At 43.3% G+C, this 18,704-nt stretch overlaps 1 protein-coding gene across 1 annotated transcript in view; it reads right to left on the bottom strand.

Moving 5' to 3' along the window:
• lepr (leptin receptor) overlaps positions 1-12,706 on the bottom strand; it is a 48,187-nt gene extending 35,481 nt beyond the window's left edge. Inside the window, exon 1 of the mRNA XM_063201814.1 lies at positions 12,600-12,706. The gene's annotated coding sequence lies outside the window, so the exon portion shown is untranslated. The remainder of the gene's footprint in view (positions 1-12,599) is intronic.
• Between the last annotated feature and the right edge of the window lie 5,998 nt (positions 12,707-18,704).

Raw genomic sequence — 18,704 nt, 5'->3', positions numbered from 1 at the left:
GACAGCAAGAAAGAAAGCCCTGATTAGTTCTTCAGAATGCAAGAGACGTTGCCCTTCCTCTTTCCGCCTATTGACAAGTGTGTGTGTGTGTGTGTGTGTGTGTGTGTGTGTGTGTGTGTGTGTGTGTGTGTGTGTGTGTGTGTGTGTGTGTGTGTGTGTGTGTGTGTGTGTGTGTAGGGGGGTGTGGGTGGGGTGGGGCGGGGGGATCCTTGGCAGAAATATCACCTATTCTATAAGGGCCAACAAAAGCTAATCGGCAGGTCCAGTCACCACAGCCATGCATTGTCCTGCATCTGAGCACACAGTAGCAGTAGCGTACATCAGCATCTGGATGAATGCCCTGCCCTGCCCTGCCTTGACTGAGGTGGGCTATCACTTGTCATGATTTAAGATTGTGTCAGTGCACACCAGGCGCGCCGACAGGAGGGGACAAACGGATATGTTGTCCTGGGCCCAGGGAGAGAGGGGGCCCCAGAATTGGGTCCCCATTTCATTGTATGTGTCGCGTGGGGGGCCCTTTCAGATGACTTTGTCCTGGGCCCGGCCAATGCTGTCAGCGGCCCTGAGTGCACACATGCAGTGTCCCTATCAGACCAGTCCAGCTTGGCAGCAAGTGCCAGAATTTCAATCAAAGGACAAAGACACTATTTGCATTTCTCTCTCAGTGGCATAACACATCACATTTATCTGCAGGGATAAGGTAGATCTAGATGGGCTGGGGGATCACTCTTCCTCTTTTGTTACAAACAGAGGTGTCAAAAGTAAAAGTAAAAGTACATTCATGATGTAATTACAGCAATAGCACATGGCATTACATAGATGTTACACCATTTACTCCATTGTACCTGTGTACTGAAAAACACTGAAAACCTAAAAAGGACCCACTACAAATTTGATCCAACTACTGCTGAGTTAGCTGATCGTAAGACAAGTGCACAGGTCTACTGGTTACTCAGGTAAGTTACTTGTGGTGCCCCCTCACTGGTCAAAAATGGCTGATGCCCCTGGGCACACTGTGGATGGATAATGGATATGGATAATGGATATCCTTATGGATAATCCGGCCCTGGAGACAGCCACACACACACACACACACACACACACACACACACACACACACACACACACACACACACACACACACACACACACACACACACACACACACACACACACACAGCCTGATAAACCAGCCTAAATGTGAGATTGGGTGATTCTGGAGTGGTTTACTAAGCTAACACACACACACACACACACGCACACACACAAAGCCTACTCCAAAGCTCAAACAGGCAACTCACCCACTGGTGAACAAGTTCCAACAAGTGTATTAGCCTACACAATAATGTAGCAATTATGTTGGCTACAACCTACCTGTATAATACATAATCATCATCATCATCATCATCATCATCATCAACATCATCATTATTAATAGCATGTTATTGTTATTATTATTATTATTATTATTATTATTATTATTATTATTATTATTATTATTATTATTATGGTACCCCCCATGATGTTTGTTTGGATGATTCACAGTTAAAGTATGACCTCATCCGTGATCATTACACATGCCCTACATTATGAAGAGCAACGCAGGGCATCAAGTTGAAGAAGAAACGAATCGCGTGCCATGTGATCAGATGACATCACCCCATCCAGCATCACCTCCTCTGTTAAGGCATGACATCATCCACACGGTCACTGTCCCGGGAGCACGCGGCAACCCCCAGGTACCTCATGAAATATTCAGCGGGGTGTTTCTCCATTTCCATAATAGGCTGATACAGTAGTATAGCTTGAACCAACAGACGTGTTCTGGCATGTCCTGTTTATGCTACAACACCAGCAGTTGCCTACACATGCTATGCTACATCATGCGCTACGCGTTAACGCGCAACTGTGTACAGAATTCCTTGGGTAGCCCGCCTGTGCATAGGCAAGTTTATTTTCATGCTCTTATAGAGCGGCATTGAAATGAATTTACCAGTGTTGTCAAAAGTTACCTCCCATCAGGTGACATGTCTCTTTGCGTCGATTCATGCTTATCCAGAAAATATTTGTTAAATGGCTGTCAAGCGAAAAATGTATTGGCAGATGTGTTGCCTTGCCAAATGCGGATTTTAATTCTGAAGAAGGGCGTCTGTGTGCAGGTGTCTGGCTGGCACAGAAACGGTTGGATTCGTCAGAGTAGTCCGACTGCCAACTGTACATGAAATAACACGTCTCCATACGCATCCGGTTCGCACTGTAGGCTAGGCCTACATCATGGCCTTTAAACATTGTAATTGATTTGGTGGAAAATCAAAATGGGGTCTATGAATAGGGGATTTTAGACCGCGGTTATGGAAGAAGACACAATTTCTAACTCTTCTCACATTACATAGGCTGCTGTTTACTTTGAAATCGAAGAAATGGGAGAATATCAGGATTTCCAGTCAATTATAGGAGGCTCACTATGGTGTAGTCTACATGTTTATGGAAGGTCTGACAGAGTCGCTTGTTGGTGTTGGTTTTTCTGCTTGCACTGCTCAAGGCCAGATCTGTTTTCTTTTTTCTCTTTTTTTGGCTCTGTATGAGTAAGCCTACCCATAGCTGCTGAGTGTGTGTGTGTGTGTGTGTGTGTGTGTGTGTGTGTGTGTGTGTGTGTGTGTGTGTGTGTGTGTGTGTGTGTGTGTGTGTGTGTGTGTGTGTGTGTGTGTGTGTGTGTGTGTGTGTGTGTGTTTGTGTGTGTGTGTAAGAGAGAGAGAGAGAGAGAGAGAGAGAGAGAGAGAGAGAGAGAGAGAGAGAGAGAGAGAGAGAGAGAGAGAGAGAGAGCAGTCTGTGGCTTAGGAGGAAGACAGAGAGAATAAGTAGAAGAGAATGAATATGAGTGGAATGTCTATAATATCTTTCATATAATCGCCGCATTATCTTTGAGGAAGGGGTAGCCTACATAGGGATGTTTAGGGTGTGGGTGTGGGTTAGAATAGCAATAGGGGAGATTTCCAATTAAAATGCTGTGTGAAAAAGCTAGATGTAAGAGAAATGAGAAGCTGGAGCTATTAAGTCCAAATCATCTGTGGTAGAAGGGAAAACGCAAAGATCAAAGAGATACACGAAAGAGAGCCTTGCCCTTTTCACTAGCCTTGAAAAGCCTCATATTCAGGCTATTCGTTTACAAGGCTGTTCACTATGTAGCAACACTGTCAACAGTCAACTGTCAATTTCTTTTTTACCCATTTTTTTTCCAGACATTGCGTAAAATGTCAGAGGGAAACACACATACAAACCAGGGTGTGCAAACGTGCGCGCACACACACACACACACACTTCTGCGCGCACACACACACACACACACACACACGCACGCACGCACGCACGCACGCACACACACACACACACACACACGCAGACACACACACACACGCGGCACGTCTCTGGTGAGCTGAGCATAAACACGTAAGGACAGCTACAACAAGCAGTTCCATATGAAATGTCATGTGCGTTTGCACACAGACGTTTCCAATTCCTTTTAATGAGAGGGTTAATTAGAAAAAGATCCCTGTCGTCTGACTCAAGAGAGGGGAGGGGGTACTAGGAACAAAAACGAAGAGCAGCACAAAGCTGGGAGTTGTTTGCTCCAACAGCAGGGGCTGTGCGCTGTAGTGAAGGAGGGGGAGCAAAGGGATCAGTTGTTCCGGGCCCATGGAGTACGGGTGTGCGAGTGTGGATGACAATTGGGTCCAGGGCTGCTGACAGCTTTCGCTGGGCCCAGGACAAAGTCATCAGAAAGGGCCCCCTACCCAATACATACAATGTAACGGGCAGCCAATTTTGGGCCCCCAATCTTCCTGGGCCCGGGACAACATAGCCCTTTTTCCCCCCTGTCAGCGGGCCTGAATTTGAGTCCTTATTACATTGTATGTATTGGGTGAGGGGGGGGCCTTTCAGACGATTTTGTCCCAGACACAGCCAAAACTGTTAGCAGTCCAGGCTGCATTGTGCATCTGGCTTGGAAAGCCACAGCAGGAGTGTTGGATTTCTCCCCAGTATGGCAGCCATTCTCTGGCTGCCCCGACGGGTGCCACAGTAAGGCCACGATGCGCTTACGTGAAGAGAGCCTCCTGTGCCAGAGCACTTCCCAGTAGAGGGTGGGTCTCGTGCTCAGAAAACTCATGCATACACACACACGACTTGGTTTTCTTTCTCTCTTTTTTTTTCTTTTGGGACTGCGTTAAGAAAGCACGTTTGGCAGTGTATTGCAGCATTTCACTAGCTTTTTCAAATATCCCTTTTTGCTCTGTGCTAGTCTTGTGTTCATGATGAGAATTATTACCACATATTATATTTCGATATTAGGGCTGTAACGATATTGTATCGAACCGAGAAATTGTGATACATAGAGTCACGATACTCTATCATGATACAAGAAGGCAATATCGTGATACGCCCTTTCACAGTGTTATTATCCATTAGTCCAGAACACATCCTTATGATTTAATGTGATAGTCCTTCCAAACTCCAATGGAGATACATTTCAGAAACCGTGCGGTGTATCGAACCGTAGGTCAAAAATCGCGATACGAACCGAATCGTGAGTTGAGTGTATCGTTACAGCCCTATTCGATATACATGGTATATGGCTCTAGGAAGATGATTTAGGCATCAGACACACTGGCCTAACGGAACGGGATCGAGGCGAACGAGGTCTTTTTCTGCTTAGTTTTGGCCGGTGTGTTCTACTCTGCCTTTCACACTGACAGCGTCGGCATGCGTGGCCAGTCCTGTTCAATTTCTTTAAAAAGTTTTAAAGGGGCAGTTACTTTTTCAAGTTAATCACCTTTTGAGTCAGACGATGAATTATTACTAGTAGGCAAACGATAGCTTTCTCAACTGCTAATGGGGGCTGACAACCGCGCCTGCAATATCTGGACTGACAATCCATGAAGCAAACATGAGAAAATCTGACTTCACATACTTCATTGGACATAATGACATTTGTGTTGTATAAAAACATCTTCACTTGAACACAATTCTGTTTGGGATGCATGCACAATGTATTGATTGATAATGTATGGATTTGGTGATTGATTAGAAGAAGGTCATGTTACAGGAGTAGTGAGCCTCAAAGTAGTCAGACAGAAACATGGGTTTACCTCTTACACGTCACTCTAAGGTGGTAAATCTAGTAATAGAAGAGGCTCCTGGCTTTGTTTTGATCGAAAGACAAACCTTTAAGTCGGCTCTACTCAGAAGTGTACAACTCACCTTGTACTACCTTCACTTGGTTAGTAACCCCTGTTCTGGAATCAGTGTTGCCATGTACGATAATTATTGTATTTGTACCATAATTTTTCAGAGTTGTCAACTTGTCATTCAGTTCATTTAGATACCTTGAAACAACAATTTGGGTCTTGTATGACAATTTCCACCCAAAAAGCCCCCTAAAACGATAATCGTTAGGTTTTGGTATGATAATTCAGCATTTTCCATCTGGCAACACTGTCTGGAATAGGCTATGTCCCAGCAGCATACAGGTGCTATACATGACACACAAGTAAACTATAGCTGGATAACAATAGGGGCTCGAGAGGAGAGGAGAGGAGAGGCGAAGGACAGAGGGGGCTGTGGATGGATCTCACTAATGAGCCATGATCTGCTGTTATGGCTGGGTGCAGTGACGTCCGCCTCATACCCCCCTCCTTCCCTCCGGGCCTCAAAGTCACCCAGCGACAGACTCAATGACCCTGATGCTCACTGCAATATCGTAGCTTACTCACACACTCACAAACACCAGACAGTCATATACAAACAGTCTTTGGAGTGTCCTCACAAACAGGGATTAACATTATTCGTTTTTGCCCATCAGTCACCGTCTGTGACTAGTGGTTTTACCAAATTACTAGCCATTTAGTCTTTCTAGAAAAGCCACTTGGATATAAGGCAATCAAGAACAAGCTACCTGCCAAAGTGGCGAGTGAAATTGAAATTATTGCTTGCTACACAGCCAAGTTTTGCCAGCATTTGGCAGGTGCCAATGTCAAGCCATGCTCTCAAGTATGAATGCCTAAGGATGGAATGTATTTGAATGGATGAAGATGGATGTAGAGGATGATGTAGAGCCGCTACCTAATTTGTCAAGACTGGTATAGAGTTCACACTCAGGAACAACGACTAACTGATGAGCCTCTTTCCATCCATTTACACATACTCATACATAGGTGCAGAGGCGCATCTTGTCACCAGGCTAGGCAGGCAGCCGCTTGGGGACCCTTTATAGTAAATAACAGCTCACACTTTACTACAGTAGTGGCGATTTTGTTTAAAATGTTAATTCCTTTTAATTTTCGCTTGGGGTCCCAAATTACCCTAGAATCACCTCTGCATACGTGTACATCATCAATTCAAACAACACATCATCAACTTAAAAACCTAAGGTCACTTTTTATTGTTTATGCCATATCTCCATTTACAGCAAACCAACATGCCACACAGAACATAGAAAAAAACAACATAGGTAGATGAATAAGGGTGAATACTCTAAAAGTTTCGAATCCATACCTAGCCCAATAAACAAATCCAGACACAATGTGATAACGTAGGTATAGGCAATTTGTAGGCTACAGTAAGTCTTTCTGAAATAACCTAATTATCTAAATTCTCCACTGAAATGCCCAGAGACAGTTTCGTTGATGCCATACTAAGTTTTACTCTAATTCAGCCAGCACTGTCTATAGACTTAAACCAATGACCAAGTTGTAATGTCATAGTAGTACGGTAGTTAAGTCTTTTCAGTGTCTATTAGAGAGTTCCAGTAGTGGAACATTGCACATTATGAGGCTACTTCTGGTTATGTGCGGTAATTTGAGGCTGACTGACACTGAAGCTGTGTCCAGATTTTTTCTTAGGCCTATGTGACAATCTCTTAACTATAGCAAACCCAAGGGACAGCTTCATATATTGCTTTGGCTTACCAAATGTTGACAAAGTAATTTGTGCTGTTTTGAAAACCCTTCGAGTAGCCTAAATCTTAACAGTTCTGTGGAACTGTGTTACCTTGCATGCTAACCATTAGCTGTTAAAAAAGAAACTAGCAATGTATGTGAGCTGGGGTAATGCTCTGGGAAGACAAACTAAAGACTATAATCTGTGATCCATACAATGTTTCCCTCTCTGTGATGACTAAGTAGTGGGTGTGTTGTTTTTTTGTCACACGCAGATGTGAGATGATAATTTCCAGAACCGAGTGGAAACGGACCGTGATACCCAGTGAAGCATGTTTTGTGAGAAGTGTGATTATAACGACGGCTACAGATGGTTAGTTGACCCTTTCTCACATCTGAAAGTATGAAACATGTTAGAGCTTATTTCTGTCTAACAATGAGTGCTTAACCTGTTAAAAACACAGCGTTACAAATTCGCAGTTAATGGCAATGATGGAGTCATAGTGCATTACTAAAGGCCCTCTGTTATGTCATATAGAGTAATACTATGGTAATTAACCTGTTATGGGGCTTTGTATAGTATAATTGAAAGAGATGGGAAAGGCCTTAGTCATGGTCCAAACTACTAGGGCACTGACTGTTACACCGGAGACCCTGATTTGATTTCAGTCCAAGGCAAGAAAAGGCAAGAAAAGCCCAAAGATAAATTGAAGAAAGAAAAGAGATGGCAGGAAGAAGAAATGATTTCAGTGCGGGTCCAACACACACCACACCTAAGCTCCTAAACCCTGAAATGTAGACAGTTGAGCTTATTAGGTGCAGTCAGATGGGTATTGATGTAATCAGTGACTTGATGAAATAGTGTCCAGCTGACGTCAAAAGCCCAATCCATAGGTCAGTCAGGCTAAGAACTGTATAAAACTCTGAGAAAACTTCAAGTGGCTTTTTGCTTTTTATATAAGAATGGTCATGACCGCTGTGATAGACAAACAGCAGACGCACAAACAGACAGACAGATAGATGTTTTCGTGTGAATGGACCAAAACTGTTTGCCAAGTGTCCTTGGTGATTTTGAGGGCATGCTTTAAGATATGTTCAGTGTACAAAGACTGAACTGGAGTGAAGTCATAAGCAATAATGCCTGTAGCCTTGGCCTGAGCCAACACACAACCACCTGTAGTGTGATATACAGACAACTCCAGTAACTGTTTAGGTCTGATTGTGATATTTGCATTTAATAGCTAAATTAACATCCTATTGTTTTCAACCCTTCAATAATTGGCCAGAAAATGTCCAGGTTTAAGGCAGGCTTCTTTGTTTGTTTCTTGCAGAATTGTGTACTTGGGTTATCCACAAACACAATGATTGTTTTCATTGTCTGAGAGAGCACAAAGCAAACACAGGGATCATTTATTGTCTAGACGTACTTTTTTGGACGTACTTTCTTGTTTTTCTGGATATGATAAGTTTATGCCCTGAATAACACCCAATTTACAGATGGTGTACTTTCAACCAATCTGATTTAGTTGTTTTCAAAGTGTTTGTGAATGAATTGCAATTCATAATTCATGTTATGTTCTTTGTATCTCAACGATTTAGCCATACACAAAACTATTGTATGGGAGTCATCTTTTCACCAACACTGTCGGAGCTATTTAACCATTTTGTCCAAATTATACTAGTAAAATATTCGAAAAGGCAACATAATAACTCAGATATCATGAGTATTCATAAGGAGACTGAGGCCGATAACAAAATGGGTGAATGCACAAAGTTACTGAAAAGATTGGAACATTTCTCTGAAGGCTACATCTTTTATTCTGAAAAAGGGCCAATAAAGCCTGTACAAAATGCCTCTGATAGTCCCTGAACAGCAAAAAACAGGTGATGTTTTTTTTTTTTTTTTACTTTAGAATTTTGTCCAACTTTCCAGGTTGCCATAGTGACAGTAGTTGAGAAGGTCAACTTTGTTGGCAGTGTTGGAAACTGTGAAAAACACCCAAAAAACACCAAAAATATAGGCATTTATATATTACAGAAAATACATCTCCTTATACCGGTACGCTTAGCTCCATTTTTGAATCTGACCACCACCACTACAACAGGGTGGATGTTGCATCCTGAATGGACAACATGCAGCTATTTAAAAACACCATCAGCTTGGGGTGTGTACTAACAAGATGCTGAAGCGTAGCAGGCAGCTGGCAAGCCGACAGGTGGGGACAAAGGGGTCAGTTGTCCCGGGTCCAGGGAGAAGGGGAGCTCATAATTGGATCCTCATTACATTGCATGTGTTGGGTCAGGATGAGGGGGTCCTTTCAGATGACTTTATCCCGGGCCTAGCCAAAGCTGTCAGCGGCCCTGTAAGGCAGCACACCGGTGCTAGCTAGCATGATTCTAATTGAGCTTTAGAATAAATCAGTGTGCAGCTTCCTGGAAGCTTGGCTTGGCAGCGGCTGTCTTTTTTAGCGTAGTAGTGCGTGCCCACGTCGGTCGGTCCATCAGCAAAACAACTCCTGCTACTTACTTCACCCCCGTTGTCCCCGCAGCCGGCCATTGTCCAGATGTCATTAGAGTTAACGCAAACGAGGCCAGAGCCAGGCAAGCTAAATTAGAGAATGGAGACACACTGAATCACACACATACACCCCCCCCCCCCACACACACACACACACTAAAATGCATGTCCACACACGCACATAATACAGCACGCACACGCACATGCACACACACACACCACACACACCACAGACAGTTGTAGATTACTAACACTTTGCCCCTTGTCAAACACACAAACACACAAACACACACACACACACGCACACACCCCCCACACACACACAGACACACACACACAACACAACACAACACAACACAACACAACACAACACAACACAACACAACACAACACAACACAACACAACACAACACAACACAACACGAAAGAACACGAAAGAACACACGACACACACAGTTGTGGATTGCTAACACGTTGCCTCTTGTCAACACACTTCATCAGTAGCCCATAAAGCTGTCTGTGCATCCCTAATGACATCTCCTCTTCATAATGGCTTCTGTGGCAGCAGTGGCAGCAGCCATGCTTTTGTGCTACTGCTGTTTGAAAATGCCCAACACACAAAAAAGCCGCACGCACCAGCCACGGTTCAACCAAGCCAAGCCGTGCTCGCTTTTGTGCTACTCCTGTTTGAAAATGCCCAATGCGCACATCTCTGCTTTGACTGCTCTTTACACACCGTGTTTGCAAACAGCATTGATTACCACTTCCTGTTTTTTCCATTTTCCTTCAATGGCATAAGTCACATAGGAAACAGCGAGTAGTACTACTTGGCTTGGCTGAACAGTGGTGCGTACGGCTGCTGGTGCGTACGGCTTTCTTGAATGTGCTCACAATTACCCTTTTACGATGTTGGACACAATAATGAGAAGCTGCGCGGAGGGCGAGGATTTGTGGAGAGGGGTTGTGGAGTTGAGTTGGTGAAGTGCACCTGTGGCTCCTTCTTGTGAATAAAATAGAATTTTAATAAGGAGGAGATAAGGAGCGAAAGAGCTGATAATATGTTAATAGATGTACTAGGGAGGAAGACGAAGAAGAAGAAGAAGGAGAGAGAGAGAGAGAGAGAGAGAGAGAGAGAGAGAGAGAGAGAGAGAGAGGACGAAGAAGAAGAAGAAGAGAGAGAGACAGAGAGAGACAGAGAGAAGAAGAAGAAGAGAGAAGGAGAGAGAGAGAGAGAAGGAGAAAGATAGAAAGAGAAAGAGAGAGAGAAATAGTAGGAGAAAGCCAAGGGCTACGCTTGCATAAATATATACGTATAGTGTAGCAAGAGATTAGTAATAAAGCCAGAGGCAAAATGCGCTGAGGGTTTGGGCATGGCAGACTTAGATAAATCATTGTATTAGTCAGTCACATTAGAGAGAACAGGCGGTGCATTACGCCTTTGCCCATCAACACTCCATCATCTTCATTTAAATCCCCTTTGCCAAAAATAATAACCAGACTTCTTTGAAGGGTGAATATTAGAATAACACACCAATGTGTGCAAAGATGATAGCACACACCACTCACCCTATTGTTGAGAAGAACATGATGTCCTTCATTTACGTCAGTACAGCATTAAAATAATGTCTACCATCATTTGTCATATAGTCAGATGGATCTCTGATCATGGTTTTCTTTGAAGCACACTTCATAGTTTAAAGTGCAGAGCATGGAGCTGCTGTAGTCTACATTACACTAATAGCCATATAGATATCTTCTCCCGAAGTTGTTCTCCACTATATCTGGTCTTTGTATCAAAATAATTCGGAACCATACAAGAAAACAACAAACAAAAGGTTCTTGGCATTGCCAAATATCACGGTGCTCATTTCAAAAGCAGATGGACTTGAGTTGGAGATTTTGAGTTCAGAAGATAAAGTCAACAGACCTACCATGTTGTGTGCAAACACCCAAAAAACACAAAACCGGCTTCTGTCCATCAACCAACTGACCAACATATAGAGGCATATAGAACTGCTGCATGTGACTTATAACTCCTGTATTCCATTTGGCTGTGCTCTTTAAGTAGCCTATCACAAGTTAAACCAGGGGTTCGCAACCTTAACCATGACAAGGCCCCCCATATAGGCTACTAGTTTCCAGCCAAGGCCCCCCTAACATGGGTCGTGCCACAGTATTTGTTAAGTGCACCCCTAAATCCATGCAACTACAACAGGAAATGTAATAAAGATGCCAGTGTTCACTATGGCATGAATTAAGTCATTTGTTTTTTGGAATAATTTTCCTGTACAGTAACCCCCCCCCCAGGGAAAACCGCTGAGTTAAGCCACTAATACTGTCAGTAATTACTCCCACTGTGATTGCAGGACAGTCATTACTCTAATTACAGATGTACTGTACCTATCTTATTATGGTGGTATTCATTACTAGAACGATCAGCTGCCTGCTTTAGCATTATGGGTAGATCCAAGTTCATGTGGGTGTCAGAATGTTTACTTCCCGACCACAACATTTCTCCCTCAGAGAGTCACAACCTCTTGCCAAGAATCCAGTTGGAAGTCTTGTTGCTGACTTATACAACAAGGAAACGATCTAAACAAACACAATAGCCGTCGTCAACTTCTCGTCACTCAACACCTCACTACAACACACTTGTTTGGTGTCACAACAAAAGACTGATGCACGCACCAAGACGAGAAATACTCTTGTTTCAGGAACAATGTTAGCAACAGGTACCACCTGACGCATTTTTATGTAACCCAATTTCAACACATATTATGTCAGTATAATCTATCTTGAAGTATAATCTAACTTGAAGTGATAACTTTCACACAACAAAGACTTACTCTCTCCAGTGCATATTCTGATTCACCATGCTAAGCCCATCCCAATGATTCACGACATACAGTATAGATTCAAAAGCAGACAGAGCATTGTAATTAGACAACAGGGCCAGGCCAGATTCATGGCCCTGCTATAATTATCTTCTATGGTGCGAGGCTAGATCAACCCACCAGACAAAAAAATAACTGCCAATAGAGTTGGCCCACTGTACTTTATTTGGCTAGCCTAAGTTGACTTGATAAGGACTCTTGCTCAACAAAGATCAGCTCTCTATGGTCGTGACACACAGCAGACGACTCACTCACCTGTAGCTTCTTCGTGCAGTAGTGGGCAGCGTAGGTGGGAATCATGTGGCATACTGCGGAGATCTCCTCCAGCGGCTGTTTTGTTTGGCTTGGTTTTGCTTTGGCTCTTCTCTGCTCTGCTCTACTCTGCTATTCCTTTGCTATTGCTTCTCCTCTCCTCTGGTCTCTGGGTGAACAAGCTGCTATTCTGAGCAAGCTCGCACCCAGAATACTCACCAATGGTCAATCACTCCCGCTGTGCTTCTGAAACCAGACACTAGATGAGTATGCATGTGGGTGAGTGAGCGGGTGGCCTTGGGGTTAGTGTGTTTGTGGGTGTGAGTAAAGGTGGTGTGTATGTGAGTGAGTGTGTGTGTGTGTGTGTGTGTGTGTGTGTGCGTGCGTGTGTGCGTGCGTGTGTGCGTGTGTGTGCGTGCGTGTGTGTATGTGTGTGTGTGTGTGCGTGCGTGTGTGTGTGTGTGTGTGAGTGCAAATGGGGAGGCACTGACTGTGTTGTGTGTATGTGCATGCGTGTGTTTGTGTGTGCGTGTGTGTGTGTGCGTGTGTGTGCGTGTGTGTGTGTGCGTGTGTCCGTGAGTGTGTATGTCCGTGTGTCTGGTTCTTCAGTGCCCATCAGGTCTAGTCTCTTCTGCATGTGTCTGAGTCCTGATAAGTGTTGTCACAGTGCCGCGTCTCGCATCTCCATGCGTGCGGCATGTTTGTTTGAGATCCGCGTCTCTGTCCTCAATCTAATCAACCCCCTGGGGAGCTCTGTTCCAGCTCTTAATCTGATACACCTGATTCAGCCCTGCAGACCCCCTGAAAACAAACACGCAAACAAACATGCTGCATTAGAGCTCAAGTGAATGATCAAAGAGTATCATCTGCTGCTGCGAGGGAGATGCATAGATACAAGATGTGTCCGATGAATTTCAATGCATACAAATGCACTTTGATATTTGGGACATTATTGGGAGAATCGTGTTCCAAGAATTTCTGTGCAAACAACACCTTGCTATCTCAAAAGGCAACTTAAAGTGAAAAGGTAACTTCTTAGGTGCTACTCAGGTCTCATCTCAGCCAAGGTGCCACCAAGCAACATAAGATAAAAACGCTGTCCTGCAAAGGTAAAGTTAGACTGAAAATGGTCATCATAATATCTCAAAAGCCGTATCACAAAGCCGTATGGTCCAAATATGTCCCGTTTTAGAGATATGCCTATGTAAAATTGGCAGTAACTACAATATCCAACCTTCTACCAATACTTTGGAGGCCCTTTTCTCAGTTTCAATGTTGGTATGTACTGCACTTTGCCTTTGTAGGGCAGAACACACCAAAGAAAAATGAACGCCTTCTTACTGCAGCACTGTAACAAACAGTGAAATGAAGTACTGTAGAATCATTGGAAAGGTGATGATGATTGACTGGTGTGCTCTCTGTCTGATGCTCATACTAAGGTGTGCTACCCCCAGTGATAAGGTAAAAATACACTGGAGATCCCCCCTAGTGGCCTATCCTACACTGTTTCCCTTCTTTGCATAACACAGGGGGGGGGGAAAGAATCAGAGGGCATTTCCCATAAAGTTTTCTGAACATTCTTAATTCTATTATTACCTTTTTCAAGATGGCAGCTGCTGCTCTATAGGCCATTGTGACAGTAAAGCTCTGTTTAGAGAATCTATTTTAGGCCTGCTAGGAAAGTGAACGGATTAGCACCATAAAACGAATACTTTCAGGACTACTTAATGCCTAGTGATAAATCTGCACTCCAGCTGTTTGGAAACAGTGAGAGATTTTTTGATGTGTTTAATGCCAAGAAAATGAGGAGGGGAAAAATCTCTCTCTCTTGAGGACTCATGCGGGAAAAAATGGTAGACAGGCCAGCATAAAGCAGCGAGGAGAATGTCACTCACATCACCAACCTAATTGATAGGATAGAGACATAGTGTAGACAATTTTCCCCCATGGTTTGTATTCCAAAAAGAGTGGAAAGAGCTGTAAAAAAAAGCCTCAATACCCTCTGGAAATTGCGGAGAGTGTGGATAAACTACAGTATGTGCCTTTCAGTCTGAGGAAAGGTCACCTTGTGAGATGGATTGGGTTGTGGTATTTGTTATAGGAGAATTTCAGTCAATTTCAGCATGCAGTGGCATAGATTCAGCTACCCCTAACTTATCAATGCCTAACGATGCTTCATTTTTTGTTCAACCCTTTCCAAGATCCTGGCCATTGAAATGGGGGCATTTTTGTTTACTTATTTTAAAAGGTTTCTAACATTCTCCAAATGTCATCCAAAAAAGTTATGCAACACCTTTCAGTTGGTATCCCAGTCAGGTACGAACAAGTCATGGATAGTGTGAGCAATACAAATGTAATTGGTGGATTTCTTTTTCATGAAAGGATACAATACCTTTCAGGCCTTCTACTTTTCAAGGCCATGTGCCTTATGCCAGAAAAGTTTGTCTCTTCGTGTTTGTGTGTGTGTGTGTGTGTGTGTGTGTGTGAGTGTGCGTGTGCGTGTGCGTGTGCGTGTGCGCGTGTGTGTGTGCAGAGGCGCATCTTGTCAACAGGCTTGGCAGACAGCCACTTAGTGCCCCCAAGCCCTACCTTAGATGGTGAATAAAAACTCACACTTTACGACTAGCAGAGTAATTTTAGTTCAAATGTTCATTCTTTTGTATTTTCGCTCGGGGGCCCTGCTAACTCTAGAGTGACTTGTGTGAGTGTGTGTGTGTGCGTGCGCGGGAGCCCGTGTGTGTGTGAATGTGTGTGTGTGTGTGTGTGTGTGCGCGTGCGTGTGTGTGTGTGTGTGTGCACGCGCGTGTGTGCGTGTGCCTGTGCTTGTGTGTGTGTGTATGTCAGTGTTTGCGAATCACGTAGACATGAGAATACGAAGTTAAAGAGAAAAGAAAGGGGACTAGCAGGTAAGCTTGTGCCAACCACCGGATTCTGGCATTTGGTTTATTTCCCAACAGGAACAAAGCAGGCGTAACGCAGCAGGAATGGAAACCATAAAACCATAAAAAATCCGTGAGCTGTTTTTGTTTGAAGCACATACAGCTGAGTCGTGTCTGGATGAAAGAGCATAGACAGGTTTTGATCTCTCGTTATTTCATGTCCCCATAATATATAGGCCTGCACATAATATCATCATCATCATCATCATCATCATCTAGAACCACAACAACAACAATACTGTTCTACACTGCATTGTAGACATGTACAAAGTATAATTCAATACCAGAAACGGTTGTATAAAAGCTCCTCAATGTCAGTGGCCTAAATATAGGATGTGCATTATGAATTATATAGCCAAATAGCATTACAAATGAATAAGTGAATGAATGAATGAATGAATGAATGAATGAATGAATGAATGAATGAATGAATGAATGAATGAATGAATGAATAGTAAAACAAGTAAATAGACCTATAGGCACTATAGGGGTCATTGTAAAAGTATATCAGAACGGAGCTTTTTCTTTGATTGTTATTGCAATGTTGTGTGTGCCCTTGTAGTCACTGCTTTCTGCCATTTGTGGCCATTACACTGAGTGGGGGTGGCTCATTGTTCCAAGGCTATGAGGTCTAATGGAGTAGCCTACCTATGCAGAGGCACTAAATGCATCCTGGAGAAACATGTGTTTTTCCTGTCGCAAGTCATTAGTCTGTAAGTGCATTACTAGTCTCCATTGTAAACATTCTCACAGTAGGCTACATTGATGCATGTTTCTTTCTCTGCTTTCTAAGGCAGCTTCGATGTACTTTGTATGTTATTTGTTGTATTTTGCATCATAAAAACCATTATCCATGCATAAATGAGTTTGCTTTCGCCATGATCGACTAAAGGGAAACTTTTGCATTCTGAAAACCTTGGTCTGTGATAATATATTAGGTAGGTATACGGTAATGGCATTTGGAGGTTTGTTTTACAGTACGGGTCCTTGAGTTTCTTGAAAGGTGTATTTAAAATAAAATGCATTCATATTATAATATTGTTGGTATTTATTTAAGCAGCCTTGTATGTATAGGAATACCATGTGTATATGTATGACATATTGTATAGATTTTGTTACAGTTAGGTCTGGACTGGTACAGGGCATTTCCCAGTGGGCCAACCATTACAGCCCTTAGAGCAAAGTGTTGTTGTTTGTTTGTCTGTTTGTTGTCTTGTTTTTTTTGTCTGTGTTTTCGTAGAGACTGTCCCACAATTCAGATTGGGGTGCACAAAAAGTGCCAGGGCTTTTTTTCTTCCTATCCATTCCTTGTTACAGTAAAGCAAGGCCAAAGATGGGTATTATACAAGCATTAAATCCCCCTAAAACAACTGCAAATACTAAAGCTTACCCTCAGAGCTGGGAGCAGGACTAAGGCTTGTTAGTTTCCACCATGAGGACTCATGCTGCTGAGAAGTCTGCTTATGCGTCTCCTTTGTTACTAGTGTACAAGGCTATCCGGCGGGCTCCTGGCAAGCGTGCATTTCCCATTAAGACGTTGGCTATTGAGAATGTGGTTTACGGAGGCCACACTGCAAAAGGATGAATAAGAAAAAAGAAAATAGCAGTCGATACAAACCCATTCAAGCTGTCTGCACTTTGTAGTCTGCGCACAAAACTTTCAACACCCACACAGCCAACATAAGTATAACGATAAGGATAACGGCCGGCGACGTGACCTGTTAGATAAAAATATGAGGTGAAGGCTTAGAACTTTTGGTGTCGTGCGTCGAGAGAGACAGGCAGCATAGCATGGAGGATAGTCACAATCTGTGTGCGACTGAAAAGACAAGCAGGACGAGCACACAGAGGATAGTGAGGTGGTTAAACATACCGATTTAGCTGGTATATACAGAGGCGCATCTTGCCACCAGGCAAGGCAGGCAGCCGCTTGGGGCCCCCAAGCCCCTAGATAGTGAATGACAGCCCATACTGTACTACAATAGTGGTGATTTTGGTTCAATATATTCACTGTTTTGCATTTTCGCTTGGGGCCCCACCTGACCCTAGAATCGCCTCTGGGTATATATGGTGCAATAGGCTTTGAGGATATGCATTTCTCTCTCTCTCTCTCTCTCTCTCTCTCTCTCTCTCTCTCTCTCTCTCTCTCTCTCTCTCTCTCTCTCTCTCTCTCTGTGCGCGTGTGTGTGTCTTTGTGTCCATAATGGTGCATTTATGTGTGAGCACACACATGCAAATCCTCCTTCCACCATATTGAAAGATGTCTCTGTGTGTTTATGTGTACCACATATGTATTTTCTGCATGCATGTGTGTATGTAATATACGTTTGTTATATGTTTCAGTTTTCTCCATTTGGTCAAGTAAACCCTCTACGGCTCAACATGAGTCACATTAGGCCTAACCCCTTAGCACAGAGCATATGTTATAACCTTACTGTCTCCAAAATTGCAATGGCTATGTCTTAATATGTTACTTAAGGCTCTCAGTAATGTCATAACAATGCTGTTATGATGTAGTTGAGTATTTTCAGCAATTAGTGAATAGGCCCACTGGCGACCCCATCTGCAGTAAGAAGTTATTAAACTTACTAATTACATGTTTTCAACTTGAGATGCACATGCACTTAGTAACACTCCTGACCCATGCCCCTTTACCGGCACTGTCCACACAGTCATGAGACTTTGCCTCTGAAAATGTACTTATGTTACTGCTGACTCGGGCTCTCATGTTGGGAAACATGGTTCAGTTTGCCAAAGCCAAGTCTTTCGTCCAAGGACTTTTAGCGCCAATAACAAATTGACCTTGTCGAGATATATCTACTGCTCAGCAGATTTTGCACTATGAATTCAAAAGATGGAGAGCTGAATCTAACTCTTATGGTGTGGGTTCTACTCACAAAGTGTTGAATTGTGAAATACTGCAACATTTACTGCACGCTAAGTATTAAATAACCGTTCTGGCGTTCTACTCAAAGTACGTCTGTTTTCCCCATAAGAGGATCGTAATGAAACACAAATGAACTCTTTTCCCCCGAGGACTTTTGTTTCTGATATGACAAAGACGACAAAGACATGACGAGACAGGTTTTTGATTCGCAGGGTTCGACTTAGCTGCCTCTGCCAATTTTATTAGTCATATCCTTAGTGCAGCAGTCGCAATAGAGCAGAG

Source organism: Engraulis encrasicolus, chromosome 6, assembly GCF_034702125.1.
Source record: "Engraulis encrasicolus isolate BLACKSEA-1 chromosome 6, IST_EnEncr_1.0, whole genome shotgun sequence".
Classification (NCBI taxonomy): Eukaryota; Metazoa; Chordata; class Actinopteri; order Clupeiformes; family Engraulidae; genus Engraulis; species Engraulis encrasicolus.
This window is presented reverse-complemented; position numbering and strand designations above follow the sequence as displayed.